This window comes from Chelonoidis abingdonii, chromosome 1 (genome assembly GCF_003597395.2).
Source record: "Chelonoidis abingdonii isolate Lonesome George chromosome 1, CheloAbing_2.0, whole genome shotgun sequence".
In the NCBI taxonomy this organism is placed as follows: domain Eukaryota; kingdom Metazoa; phylum Chordata; order Testudines; family Testudinidae; genus Chelonoidis; species Chelonoidis abingdonii.
In genome coordinates, this window is record NC_133769.1 from 177,496,654 (window position 1) to 177,509,187 (window position 12,534).

Genomic DNA, 12,534 nt, shown 5'->3' on the forward strand with positions numbered 1-12,534 from the left:
AGAAGAGATGTGAATCTGGTGAGGGTTATGGGTAATATTAACATGTGAAGGCCACCAGCAAGACAAATTAAAGAATTTTTGATAATTATTTTTAATTCACAAGCCAAATGAGGGGGAAAGAAGACTTAACAGAGGATTTAAGTTTCACTCTTTATAATCCTCATGAATAATTTCGTATCTGTTTAGATTTGTCTGTTGAAAAGCTTTTCCCCTACCTAACAGATCTGGATGTTGGCTCCTGCAATAATCAACAGCCCATGATCATTTGTAGTTTTCAAAAGTGGGTTTATTTTTTTAAATTGATCACGCTTTGACAAACTGGCACAAACAGGACCAAAATGGCACAAAATACAAATTTTGTCTTTTCACACCAAATACTATTATTATTTAGTGTATTATAGTTTACTAGTTTTATTTAGTAGCATGCAGGAGTTCTATCAATACTATTGAGAATAGAATTCTTTCAAAAGGCCAAAATTAGTTGTAGTCTACTAGAGTTATAGTTTTGTAATACGTACACGTATAGATTCGAAAAATGACTCAAACTACTTGTAGTTTGGGATTTAACTGCTAAATTTAAAAAAGTAAAAGGCTCTGTTTATTCCTCATTACCCCAAAATTCCCTAAACACTTAGTTAACATCTCTTTAGTCATCTTTGTTATTTTTTTTTTCTTGTATATATCTATCTTATGATGAAGTCTTTTAGTTAATTTTTTGTGCTTATTTATACTATTTGTATGTGGTAGGTTATTTCATTACTATGAGCTATAAATGGACAGCAACAGAATTTTAGCAAGATCCAGTTAATATTTTCTGGCATTCCACTTAATGTAAATAAAACTATATTACTAGCTATGTTATAAATGTAAAATAATTATTCTAGGATGATTAATATATTTAAAAATGATTCTGAATGTTTTCTAAGATAGAGATTATTATTAGATGGTTCAAATCTCAGCTTTGAAAATATAGACGAATGTGGCTTAAATTTTACAATTTATATTGATCCTGTACAGAAAACCACAAATGAATCAATTGAGTTTCTATCTTGTTTAATGTATTAACAATTAACAACTAGTTCCAGTGTGGCTATATCTATTGTGAATTGTTTATAATATAGTTTCCAAGATTGGTTGGGAAAGAGGAGGACCTTTCATTGACAGTTTTTTTTTTGGTAAAATGGTGGCGCAGAATCTTTCTTGGGTTGAATAATTATGTGAATGCATTAAGCCTTGTATTGATTGGGAAAACAACCTGGTCAAATTGGTTATTTTCCCCTGAGGCTAGATCACAAATCAGTGGATGTGCAAAAAAAGGCATAAACCTGTGTTCTATTAGTAGGGACAGAAGATGCTATTGTCCATTTTTATTACTTAACATCGTTAGGCTTGTTTGATGATATTTTAACTATCAATCTAGCAAGGCTTTAGTGGACATAAGAGATGTTGAAGATGCATGATATAAATGTATTTGCCCTATGAATGTTGCCTCACTTAGTATTATAAATGTTGGTAAATATATGTGGAAGCTGCTATCCAGGTGATAAATGCAGAGCCATAGGATACATTTTAAGAATACTGGTTTTTAACAGCCTGGTATCTCCTCAGCCGCAGGGCTTTGGGATGGGAGTTTTGTTAACATTCAGATGGGAAATTTACTCTCCTTCTAGTGCACCAGACTCAGGGCTAGCCAGGGAATGGATAAAGAAATTAGTCTGTATAAATCCTGACAATCTTATATAGAAAAAGCGTTTTCTGTTTAGTTTGTAGACATTCAGAATTTTTTATTTCTCACTCACCCCTTGTTCAAATGGACTCATATAATTAAGGCCTCAATTCAGCAAGTATTTAAGGCACATTCTTATTTTAAGCCTGGTGCTTAAATCCATCTATATTCAGCAGCATGTCTGTACAAAACAGCTATCAGTATGGTGCCTAAGTCTTAACGAGAAGGAGGGTTACAACGCACATGGTTCTGAAAACATTTTAAAAAACTTCTCCTTAAAACAGTGCTGGAATAGTTTGTCCTGTAAATAATACAGAATAATAAGCCATGCTGTAAAGTTTTGGTCCACTTCCTGCATATTTATGCCATGCTTTGCTGAAAGCTCAGAGTTGTTCCAATGGGAGAGAAAGTGTCATACTTGCACGCCTATTGAAGTTAAAAGTACACCAAGCGTTGCATTTGCACGCTTAAACCACAATTATCCTGGGCTGAACTTGCAATAACTCACTGTTGGCTTTTACTCCTTGTTGTGTTGTCAGTGATCCTGAAGTTTACTGAAATGTTGTGATGTATGGTGTTTTTCTCAAAACCAGTTCCGGGAAGAAATGTGATCATGTGAACAACCTTAGCTTTAAAAAAAGAGGGCGTTTATAGCCTATTGTCTGCAAAACGAATTGAATCACGTGACTGTAAACGGCCTTGAATGCTTAAAGGGCAAATAGGGAGAGCCATTATTGTTCTTAAAACTGCGTGAAAGTGGGGCACGCGACACGATTTTGAAAGAGGTGGGGCTCACACAATCGGCTCACAGTTAAATTCCAGGCCACCCAAACTTTTGATCTCAACTCAACCCCTCCTAGCTCCCACGTACACACACAGGAGAGGGCTTGTAAAACAAGCTGTGCAACGGCTCCTCCTTGCGTGTCCTTCCCTTTGCTAGGGGACAGTAGCAAGACACGTGTGGTTATTTTAAAATCAAAGTCAGAGCAAGAAGCTGAATAACACCCTGCAAATTGCCTGAGTTTTCTCCGACCTATTGGTTGAGGGCTCAATCGGGCTCCAGCAGCGGGAGTGGGAGAGGAGCCGAGGCCCGTGACTGCCGCGGCCCAGCTGCGGAGGAAGCGCCGCGCGGATCAGTCTCCTTCTGCCAGTCCCCAGGTCGAAGCGCGCCCTGCAGCGGGCCGGTAAGTCCCTGGCGGCTCCCCACCCCGGCATGCCACGTTGGCGAGCACCCAGGGCAGGAGCGGCGGGCCCGGCCGGACTTCAGCCTCGTCGCTCTGGCCTGCCCGCGCCAGCGCCCCCCTCCGGGCCCCGTCCCAGCTCCGGGGTGTTAGCGCCCCCACCCCAATGCCGTGGGGGGGGGCGCTCCTGCAACCCGCCCAGGCTGCAGCCTTCGACAAGCGCGTCTGTCTCTGCTCCTGCTGGCCCTCCCCCTTGCCTGGCAGGCCGCGCTGGGCGGGGATCTGGCGGGCTAAAAGGGTTGTCAAAGCCCTTGTTCCCCTACGTGCCCCCTCCCTCCTCGTTGTGGTGGGAGGGCGCCTGGGGCCACAAGTGGGCTTGGCAGGAATGCGGTTTTCATTGTTAATAGTTGAGGGATAATAACGATGTTTGTTTTAAAGCTTTCCCCGATTTAGTGTTCACAGTTGTGCAACCCTGATGAAGCTCTGCAGCATTTTAAAACATTGGTAATTCAAGTTAAATTTTCCACAGTTGTTGGAAATTGGGGGGAGGAAGTTTGATAGTAATTGTTTAGTGAACCGTAGACCAGAGGTTTCTCAGACTGGGGGGGCTTCAGGAAACCTTCAGGGGTTGTGAGGTTAATTACGTAGGGGGGGCCAACGAGCTGTCAGCCTGCCACCCCAACCCCCCTCTGCGTCCAGCATTTATAAATGGTGTTAAATATATAAAAGGTGTTTTAATTTATAGGGGGGGGAGGTTGCACTCAGAGGCTTGCTATGGTGAAAGGCGTCACCAAGTACAAAGTTTGAGAACCACTGCCATAAACATTGAGATTCAAGAAAGTTAAAAGCTTTATAATTGCTTTTACACACATCCTGTGAGCTTCTGTGTGGAAATTAAGTAATTATCCTTCAGTTAATCCTCTGAATATGTTTTTCAAGCAGATTTATCAATAGCTTTCTAATTCAAATTTTGAAACCTTAAAGCGTGCATAACCTGAGAAGCTAGCATAACCCCCTCTAAGCTTAATTTACCAGCTTAGATCTGAATCTTGCTTGCCACCAGCCAAGAAATTTTTAGTGTGCCTTGGCTCAACTTTGGTCTCCCCAAACCTTCCCTGGGGACCCCCAAGACTCAGATGCCCTGAGTCTACAACAAAGGGAATAACGCCACTCCCACCTACTCTCCCACCCAGAATTTCCTCTCTGGGCAACGTAGAGTTACTGATGCAACCTCTTTACATCACAAAACCAAGAAGCATGTCTTCCTTCTTCCACAAGAGACAATCCCAAGACAAGGAAACGAAGATTCTATCTTCTTCTTTAGCTTTTTCCCGCCCTGGGACACTAGGAGAGTTTAAACCACAGAGAGCAGCTTTTCCCCTCCTCCTGTCTTTTCCTTTCTCTCCCACCATTTTCTGATGGGTCAACTAGAAAGAAAAAATCAGCAGGTCTTAAAAAGCAAAACTTTTAAATAAAATAGAAGAAAGAATAGAATAACAGTTCTCTGTAACTTTAGATGGTATGATGGGCAGGGCTTTCAACTTATAGAAAATGAATAAACAAATAGAAAAAGGGATAAACAGCCGTTACCCCATAAAACAATACAATTTAAAGTACTTAATAGCCAAAATACACATAAAGACTCCACCAGCCAGATACACAGATTGCCAATACAGGCAAAACAATTTAAAGACTAACTTTTGCTAACTTTTACTTACAACTGGGAACAGTAGATTAGAAACTGGAATGACCCTCTCATACGCTGAGGAGAGCACCGAACAGACAGACCCAAGACGCAAAAAACCCCTCCCTTAAGCTGAAAAATCCGGTTTCCCTGATTGTTCTCTTTGTTAACCCTTTACAGGTGAAAGAAACATTAACCCTTAGCTATCTGTTTATGACAGCATTTTTCTTCTGTAAAATTCTGCCATCTGTACATTTCTGTAATGGATGGAAATTTTGTTGGCTGGTTTTGTATGTGTGGCAGAGAAATGGATTTTAGCTACCTTTACTGATAAAATCGATGCTTTCAAGCCTAGCAGTAACCATTAATGTGCAGGAGATAGAGAAAGAAGGGAGTAAGGATGAGAATCCTCCCTGTTAAAGTGTTGGGGTGGGGTAGAGGCTTCATGTTGGCCCTTGTTAAACAACGCTATATGTAGATGCAATAATATCTGATATTGATAACCACTTTGATCCCTTAAAAGGTCCTGGAAATACTAATATTCTTCATCATACAGTCTACTAAAATGCAGCCTCCTCTGTGCACAAGGCAGCAGCTAATTGGCACACAGTGGCAACAGTGGTGGGGGACATTTCAGAACATCTATTTAAGTTTAATCTAAAACTCCACAATTCACATTCGTCGGCATGAAATGCTGTTTATCTAACCTTGCAAAGTGAGGCCTGTGACGAGGGGATTTGATCAGTTCTGAGAGGCCAGGTGGTCCATTTCTCTGAGAGTGGGTCCTTTATTGACTTTTGATTTAAAACTAGTATTATAGTGTCTACAGATGGCTGGTTACGGTTAGGTCATGACATTGTAAATGGGGATTGTCACTGAAGTGGGTGTGTTTCTAATGGGTTCCTGCAAGTATTGGTCTTGGCCTATGCAGTTAACTTTTTTTATCAATGACCCACTGGCAGAAATTAATTCATTCACTGATACTTGCGATGACACAAGTTGGGGGAAGTGATAATAATGAAAGACTGGTCACCGGACAGCTGGACTTAAGGGGTTGAGGGGTGTGAGTCTGGGGTAAGAGGGAGCTGTGGCTGGGCTCTGGAAGCGTAAGTGTTTAGAGCTTGGGGGAAGGATGTGAGTGTCTGGGCTGGGAAGAGGGGTGTTAACCTGTTGGGCCAGGTAGGGTCCATGGCTGTGCTCTGGTTGGGGGAGGATGTGAGTGTTTGGGCTGGGGGTAGTTTTGTGTCTGGGGATCTGGTGGGAGACTGTGAGTTCTTGGGCCGGAGGGGTCTGTGCTGGTCAGTGGAGTAGAGGGGGTGAAATGTCTGGGCTGGGGAAGCCTCAATGGCTGGGCTCTGGTGGGGAAGGGGATGTGAGTGTTTGGATCCCTGGCTGGGCTCGTGGGGGAGAGGTGAGAAACAGGAACTGGATCCTTGTACAGGTTTCTTTAACTCTCTACACATGGGGAATTTTTTGTGTATCCTATATTGTTACCCGACATACCGATGACGGTATTTGAAGAAATTACACCAATAATTGAAACTGGTAATGATTATATAGTGTTTTTGCAAAATATGCAGAATTTTAAATATTGTGCAGCAGATTTTAATTTTTTGACCACAGAATACACCAGGAGTAATATCAGGTCATTCTATTTAATTGTCAAATCTTTGTTTTATGAGCCTAAGTTTCTGCACTCTGGGTGAAACTTTTGGCCTCAGATCTTATTTTGGCGTCAGTGATTTATTCTCCTGTATTCAAATAAACAATGTAAAACTTAGAACCTACAGTCCCCTAGTCCACTCAGCCCAATCTCAGAAACAAGCATGCACATGGCACTGGTTGTAGCTGGCATCGCAGCAGATAGTACGGCCAGATGTACTAAATTCATATGTCCTTTCATTAGGCTTCAACACCATTCAGAAGATATACGTTCCATTCGCTGATGATGGTTCTGCGTCGATAACGATCAAAGCAAGCCGACCGATGCACTGTTCATTGTTTTATTATCTGAGTCCAATTCATCACATTGCCTCAACAGGTGGAAGTTTGCAGCAACACTTTCAAAAGGCTGAAAGGTAGCACACAGTGTACTGGGGAGAAGTAAAAATGCTGAAAATGTTAAAATCTACAACTGACTTTTTCTATACATCAATAACACAAATGTAAACGAGTTTATCTGTATGTTTAAGACCTATACCAATCACACCAACCTCTTGGCACATTTACCTGTTTTTAAATGTAAACTTTAAATGTAAACTAGGTCTGTCGATTAATAGCAGTTAACTCACGCGATTAACTAAAAAAAATTAACTGCAATTAAAAAAAGTAATTGATTAATTGCACTGTAATAAATTTCAGTTGGTATTCTATTGTTTAATATTTTTGGATGTTTTTCTACATTTTCAAATAATTTCAGTTACAACACAGAATACGAAGTGTACAATTCTCACTTTATATTATTTTTATTCCTATTTCTTTATCACTTTTACAGTGCATATATTTGTATTTTTCAATTCACCCCATACAAGTACTGTAGTGCAATCTCTTTATTGTGAAAGCGTAACTTACAAATGTAGATTTTTTTTACATAACTGCACTCAAAAACAAAACAATGTAAAACTTTAGAGCCTACAAGTCTACTTTGGTCTACTTCTTGTTGGCCCAATTGCTAAGACAAACAAGTTTGTTTACATTTACGGGAGATACTGCTGACTGCTTCGTATTTATAATGTCACCTAAAAGTGAAAACAGGCATTCGCATGGCACTTTTGTAGCCAGCACTGCAAGGTATTTATGTGCCAGATATGCTAAACATTCATATGCCCCTTCATGCTTCAGCCACCATTCCAGAGGACATGCTTCCATGCTGATGATGCTCGTTAAAAAAATAATGCATTATTTAAATTTGTGACTGAACTCCTTGGGGGAGAATTGTATGTCTTCTGTTCTGTTTTACCCACATTCTGCCATATATTTCATGTTATAGCAGTGCTGGATGATGTCCCAGCACGTTGTTCATTTTAAGAATACTTTCACTGCAGATTTGACAAAACGCAAAGAAGGTACCAATATGAGATTTCTAAGGATAGATAAAGCACTCAACCTAAGTTTTAAGAATCTGAAGTGCCTTCCAAAATCTGAGAGGAATGAGGTGTGGAGCATGCTTTCAGATGTCTTAAAAAAGCAACACTCCAATGTGGAAACTACAGAATCTGAACCACCAAAAAAGAAAATCAACCTTCTGCTGGTGGCATCTGACTCAGATAATAAAAATGAACATGCATCGGTCGGCTCTGCTTTGGATCGTTATCGAGCAGAACCCATCATCAGCATGGACGTATATCTTCTGGAATGGTGGTTGAAGCATGAAAGGACATATGAATTTTTAGTACATCTGGCACGTACATATCTTGCGATGCCAGCTACAACAGTGCCATGTGCATGCCTTGTTTTTCTGAGGGATTGGCTGAAGTTGGACTCAGGGGACTTGTAGGTTCTAAAGTTTTACATTGTTTATTTTTGAATACAGGAGAATTAAATCACTGACGCCAAATAATGATCTGAGGCCAAAAGTTTCAAACCAGAGTGCAGAAACTTAGGCTCATAAACAAAGATTTGAGCAATTAAATAGAAGTGACCTGAATATTACTCCTGGTTGTATTCTGTGTCAAAAAATTAAAAATTCTGTGCACAATATTTTAAAATTCTGCATATTTTGTCAAAAAACACTATATAATCATACCAGTTTCAATTATTTTGGTAATTTCTTTCAAAATACCTGTCAGCGGGTATGTCTGTAACAATATAGATACACAAAAAATTCCCCCATGTGTAGAGAGTTAAAGAAACCTGTACAAGAATCCAGTTCCTGTTTCTCACCTCTCCCCCACAGAGCCCAGCCAGGGATCCAAACACTCACATCCCCTTCCCCACCAGAGCCCAGCCATGAGGCCTTCCCCAGCCCAGACATTTTCACCCCCTCTACTCCAGAGGCCAGCACAGAACCCCTCCGGCCCAGAAACTCACAGTCCTTCCCACCAGAGCCCAGACACAACTACCCCCAGCCCAAACACTCACATCCCTCCCCCAACCAGAGCACAGCCATGGGACCCTACCTGGCCCAGACAGGTAACACCCCCTTCCCTCCCAGCCCAGACACTCACATTCCCTTCCCCCAGCTCTAACACTTATCGCCTTCCAGAGCCCAGCCACAGCTCCCTCTACCCCAGACTCACACCCTCAACCCCTTAAAGGCCAGCTGTCCGGTGACCAGTCTTCTTCATTATTTATCACTCCCCCAACTTGTGTCATCTGCAAAGTTTATCAGTGATGAATTTATATTTTCTGCCAGGTCATTGATAAAAAAGTTAAACTGCATAGGGCCAAGAACCAATACTTGCAGGAACCCATTAGAAACACACCCACTCAGTGACAATTCCCCATTTACAATTGCATTTTAAGACCTATCAGTTAACCAGCTTTTAATCCATCTGATGTATATCACTAATTTCATATTCTAGTTTTTTTAATCAAAATGTCAAATGGAACCCACTCTCAGGATTTGGACCACCCTGGCCTCCTGAAGATACTGGATCAAATCCCAGCACGGTCACCTCAGGCCTTCAGCTTTGCAAGGTAGATAAACAGCATTTCATGCACGAATGTGAATGTGGAGTTTTAGATTAAACTTAAATAGATGTTCTGAAATGTCCCCACACTGTTGCACTGTGTGCCAATTAGCTGCTGCCTTGTGCCACAGAGGGGCTTGCATTTTAGTAGTACTGTATGTATGAAGAATATTAGTATTCCAGGACCTTTAAGGGATCAAAGTGGTTATCAATATCAGATATTATGCAGTCTACATATAGCTTGGTTGTTTAACAGCACATGAAGCCTCTACCCCACCCCAACCACTTTAACAGGGAGGATTCGTCATCCTTTACTCCCCTCTTCTCTATCTCCTGCACATTTTAATGGTTACTGCCTAGGCTTGGAAAGATCCGATTTTTATCAGTAAAGGTAGCTAAAATCCATTTCTCTGCACACATACAAACCAGCAACAAATTTCCATCCATTACAGAAATTTACAGATGGGCAGAATTTACAGAAAAATGCTGTCATAAACAGATAGCTAAGGGTTAATGTTTCTTTCACCTGTAAAGGGTTAACAAAGAGAACCAATCAGGAAACCGGATTTTTCAAAGCTTAAGGGAGGGGTTTTTTTGGTCTTGGGTCTTTGTCTGTTCTGTGCTCTCTCAGCTATGAGAGGGTCTATTTCCAGTCCTTCTAATCTACTGTTTCCCAGTTGTAAGTACAAAGTTAGCAAAAGTATAGTCTTTTAAATTGTTTTGCTGTATTTGCATCTGTGTATCTGGCTGGTGGAGTCTTTATGTGTATTTGGCTATAAGTACTTTAAATTGTATTGTTTTTGGGTAAGGCTGTTTATCCCTTTTCTATTGTTTATTCATTTTCTATAAGTTGAAAGCCCTGCATCATACCATCTAAGTTACAGAGAACTGTTATTCTATTCTTTCTTCTATTTTTATTAAAAGTTTTGCTTTTTAAGACCTGCTGATTTTTTCTTTCTAGTTGACCCATCAGAAAATTGGTGGGAGAAAGAAAAGACAGGAGGGAGGGGAAAAGCTGCTCTCTGTGTTTAACTCTCCTAGTGTCCCAGGGCGGGAAAAAGCTAAAGGGGAAGAAAGATAGAATCTTTTCTGTTTCCTTGTCTTTGGGATTTGTCTCTTTGTGGAAGAGAGGAGACATGCTTCTTGGTATTGTGATGTAAAGAGGTTGCATCAGTAACTCTTACGTTAGCCCAGAGAGGAAATTCTGGGTGGGAGAGAGGTTGGGGGGGAGTGGGTTATTTCCCTTTGTTGTAGACTCAGGGCATCTGAGTCTTGGGGGTTCCCCAGGGAAGGTTTTGGGGAGACCAAAGTGAGCCAAGACACTAAAAATTCTTGGCTGGTGGCAGCAAGATCAGATCTAAGCTGGTAATTAAGCTTAGAGGGGTTCATGCTAGCTTCTCAGGTTATGCACGCTAAGGTTCAAATCTGAATAGAAAGCTATGATAAATGCTGCTTGAAAACATATCAGAGGTTAACTGAAGGATAATTACTTAATTTCCACACAGGAAGCTCACAGGATGTGTGTAAGCAATTATAAAGCTTTTAACTTTTTGAATCTCAATGTTTATGGCAGTGGTTCTCAAACTTTTGTACTGGTGACGCCTTTCACATAGCAAGCCTCTGAGTGCAACCGCCCCCCCCCTATAAATTAAAAACACCTTTATATATTTAACACCATTATAAATGCTGGACGCAGAGGGGGGGTTGGGGTGGAGGCTGACAGCTCGTGGCCCCCCCCTACGTAATAACCTCACAACCCCCTGAAGGGTCCTGACCCCCCCAGTCTGAGAACCTCTGGTCTACGGTCACTAAACAATTACTATCAAACTCCTCCCCCCCAATTTCCAACAACTGTGAAAATTTAACTTGATACCAATGTTTTTAATATGCTGAGAGCTCATCAGGTTGCACAACTGTGAAACACTAAATCGGGGGAAATGCTTTAAAACAAACATCGATATTATCCCTCAACATTAACAATGAAAACCGCATCCTGCCAAGCCCACTTGTGCCCCAGGCGCCCTCCCCCCACCACAACGAGGAAGAGGGGGAGGGGGCACGTAGGGGAACAAGGGCTTTGACACCCCTTTGAGCCCGCCCAGATCCCCGCCCAGCGCGGCCTGCCAGGCAATGGGGGAGGGCCAGCAGGGAGCAGAGACAGACGCGCTTGTCCGAAGGCTGCAGCCTGGGCGGGTTTGCAGGAGCGCGGCAGTGGGGGTGGGGGCGCTACACCCCCGGAGCTGCGGGACGGGGCCCGGGGGGCGCGGCGCGGCAGCCAGAGCGAGAGGCTGAAGTTCCGGCCGGGCCCCGCCGCTCCTGCCCGGGCTGCTCGCCAACGTGGCTGCCGGGGTGGGGGAGCCGCCAGGGCACTTACCGGCCCGCTGCAGGGCGCGCTGCGGAGCCTGGGGACTGGCAGGAGGAGACTGATCCGCGCGGCGCTTCCTCCGCAGCTGGGCCCGGGCAGTCACGGGGCCTCGGCTCCTCCTCCCCTCCCGCTGCTGGAGCCCGATTGAGCCTCAACCAAGGGTCGGAGGAAAACTCAGGCAATTTTTGCAGGGTGTTATTCCAGCTCTGCCTGACTTGATTTAAAATAAACCCACGTGTCTTGCTACTGTCCCCTAGCAAAGGGGAGGACACGCAAGGAGGAGCCGTGCAGCTTGTTTTACAAGCCCTCTCCTGTGTGTGTACGTGGGGAGGCTAGGAGGGGTTGAGTTGAGATCAAAGTTTGGGTGGCCTGAATTTACTGTCGAGCCGATTGTGTGAGCCCCACCTCTTCAAAAATCGTGTCCGGTGCCCCACTTTCACGCAGTTTTTAAGAACAATAATTGTGCTCTCTCTATTTGCCCTTAAGCATCAAGGCGTTTTACAGTTCACGTGATCAATCGTTTCTGCAGACAATAGGGCTATAAACGCCCTCTTTTTTTAAAGCTAAGGTTGTCACATGATCACATTCTTCCCGGAACTGGTTTTGAGAAAAACACCATACATCACAAACATTTTCAGTAAACTCAGGATCACTGACAACACAACAAGGAGTAAAGCCAACAGTGAGTTATGCAAGTCAGCCCAAGGATAATTGTGGTCTTAAGCGTGCAAATGCAAACGCTTGTGTACTTAACTTCAATGCGTGCAAGTATGACACTTTCTCTCCCATGGAACAACTCTTGAGCTTCAAGCAAAGCATGTGCATAAATATTTGCAGGAGTGGGACCAAAAACTTTACAGCATGGCTTTATTTATTCTGTATATGTTACAGACAAACTATTCCAGCACTGTTTAAGAGAGTTTTTAAAATGTTTTCAGAACCATGCG

General features: G+C 42.6%; 1 protein-coding gene across 2 annotated transcripts in view; it reads right to left on the reverse strand.

Moving 5' to 3' along the window:
• RIOX2 (ribosomal oxygenase 2) overlaps window positions 1-11,641 on the reverse strand; it is a 38,253-nt gene extending 26,612 nt beyond the window's left edge. For both annotated transcript variants that reach the window (XM_032805073.2, XM_032805056.2), the window contains exon 1: window positions 11,597-11,641. The gene's annotated coding sequence lies outside the window, so the exon portion shown is untranslated. The remainder of the gene's footprint in view (window positions 1-11,596) is intronic.
• Between the last annotated feature and the right edge of the window lie 893 nt (window positions 11,642-12,534).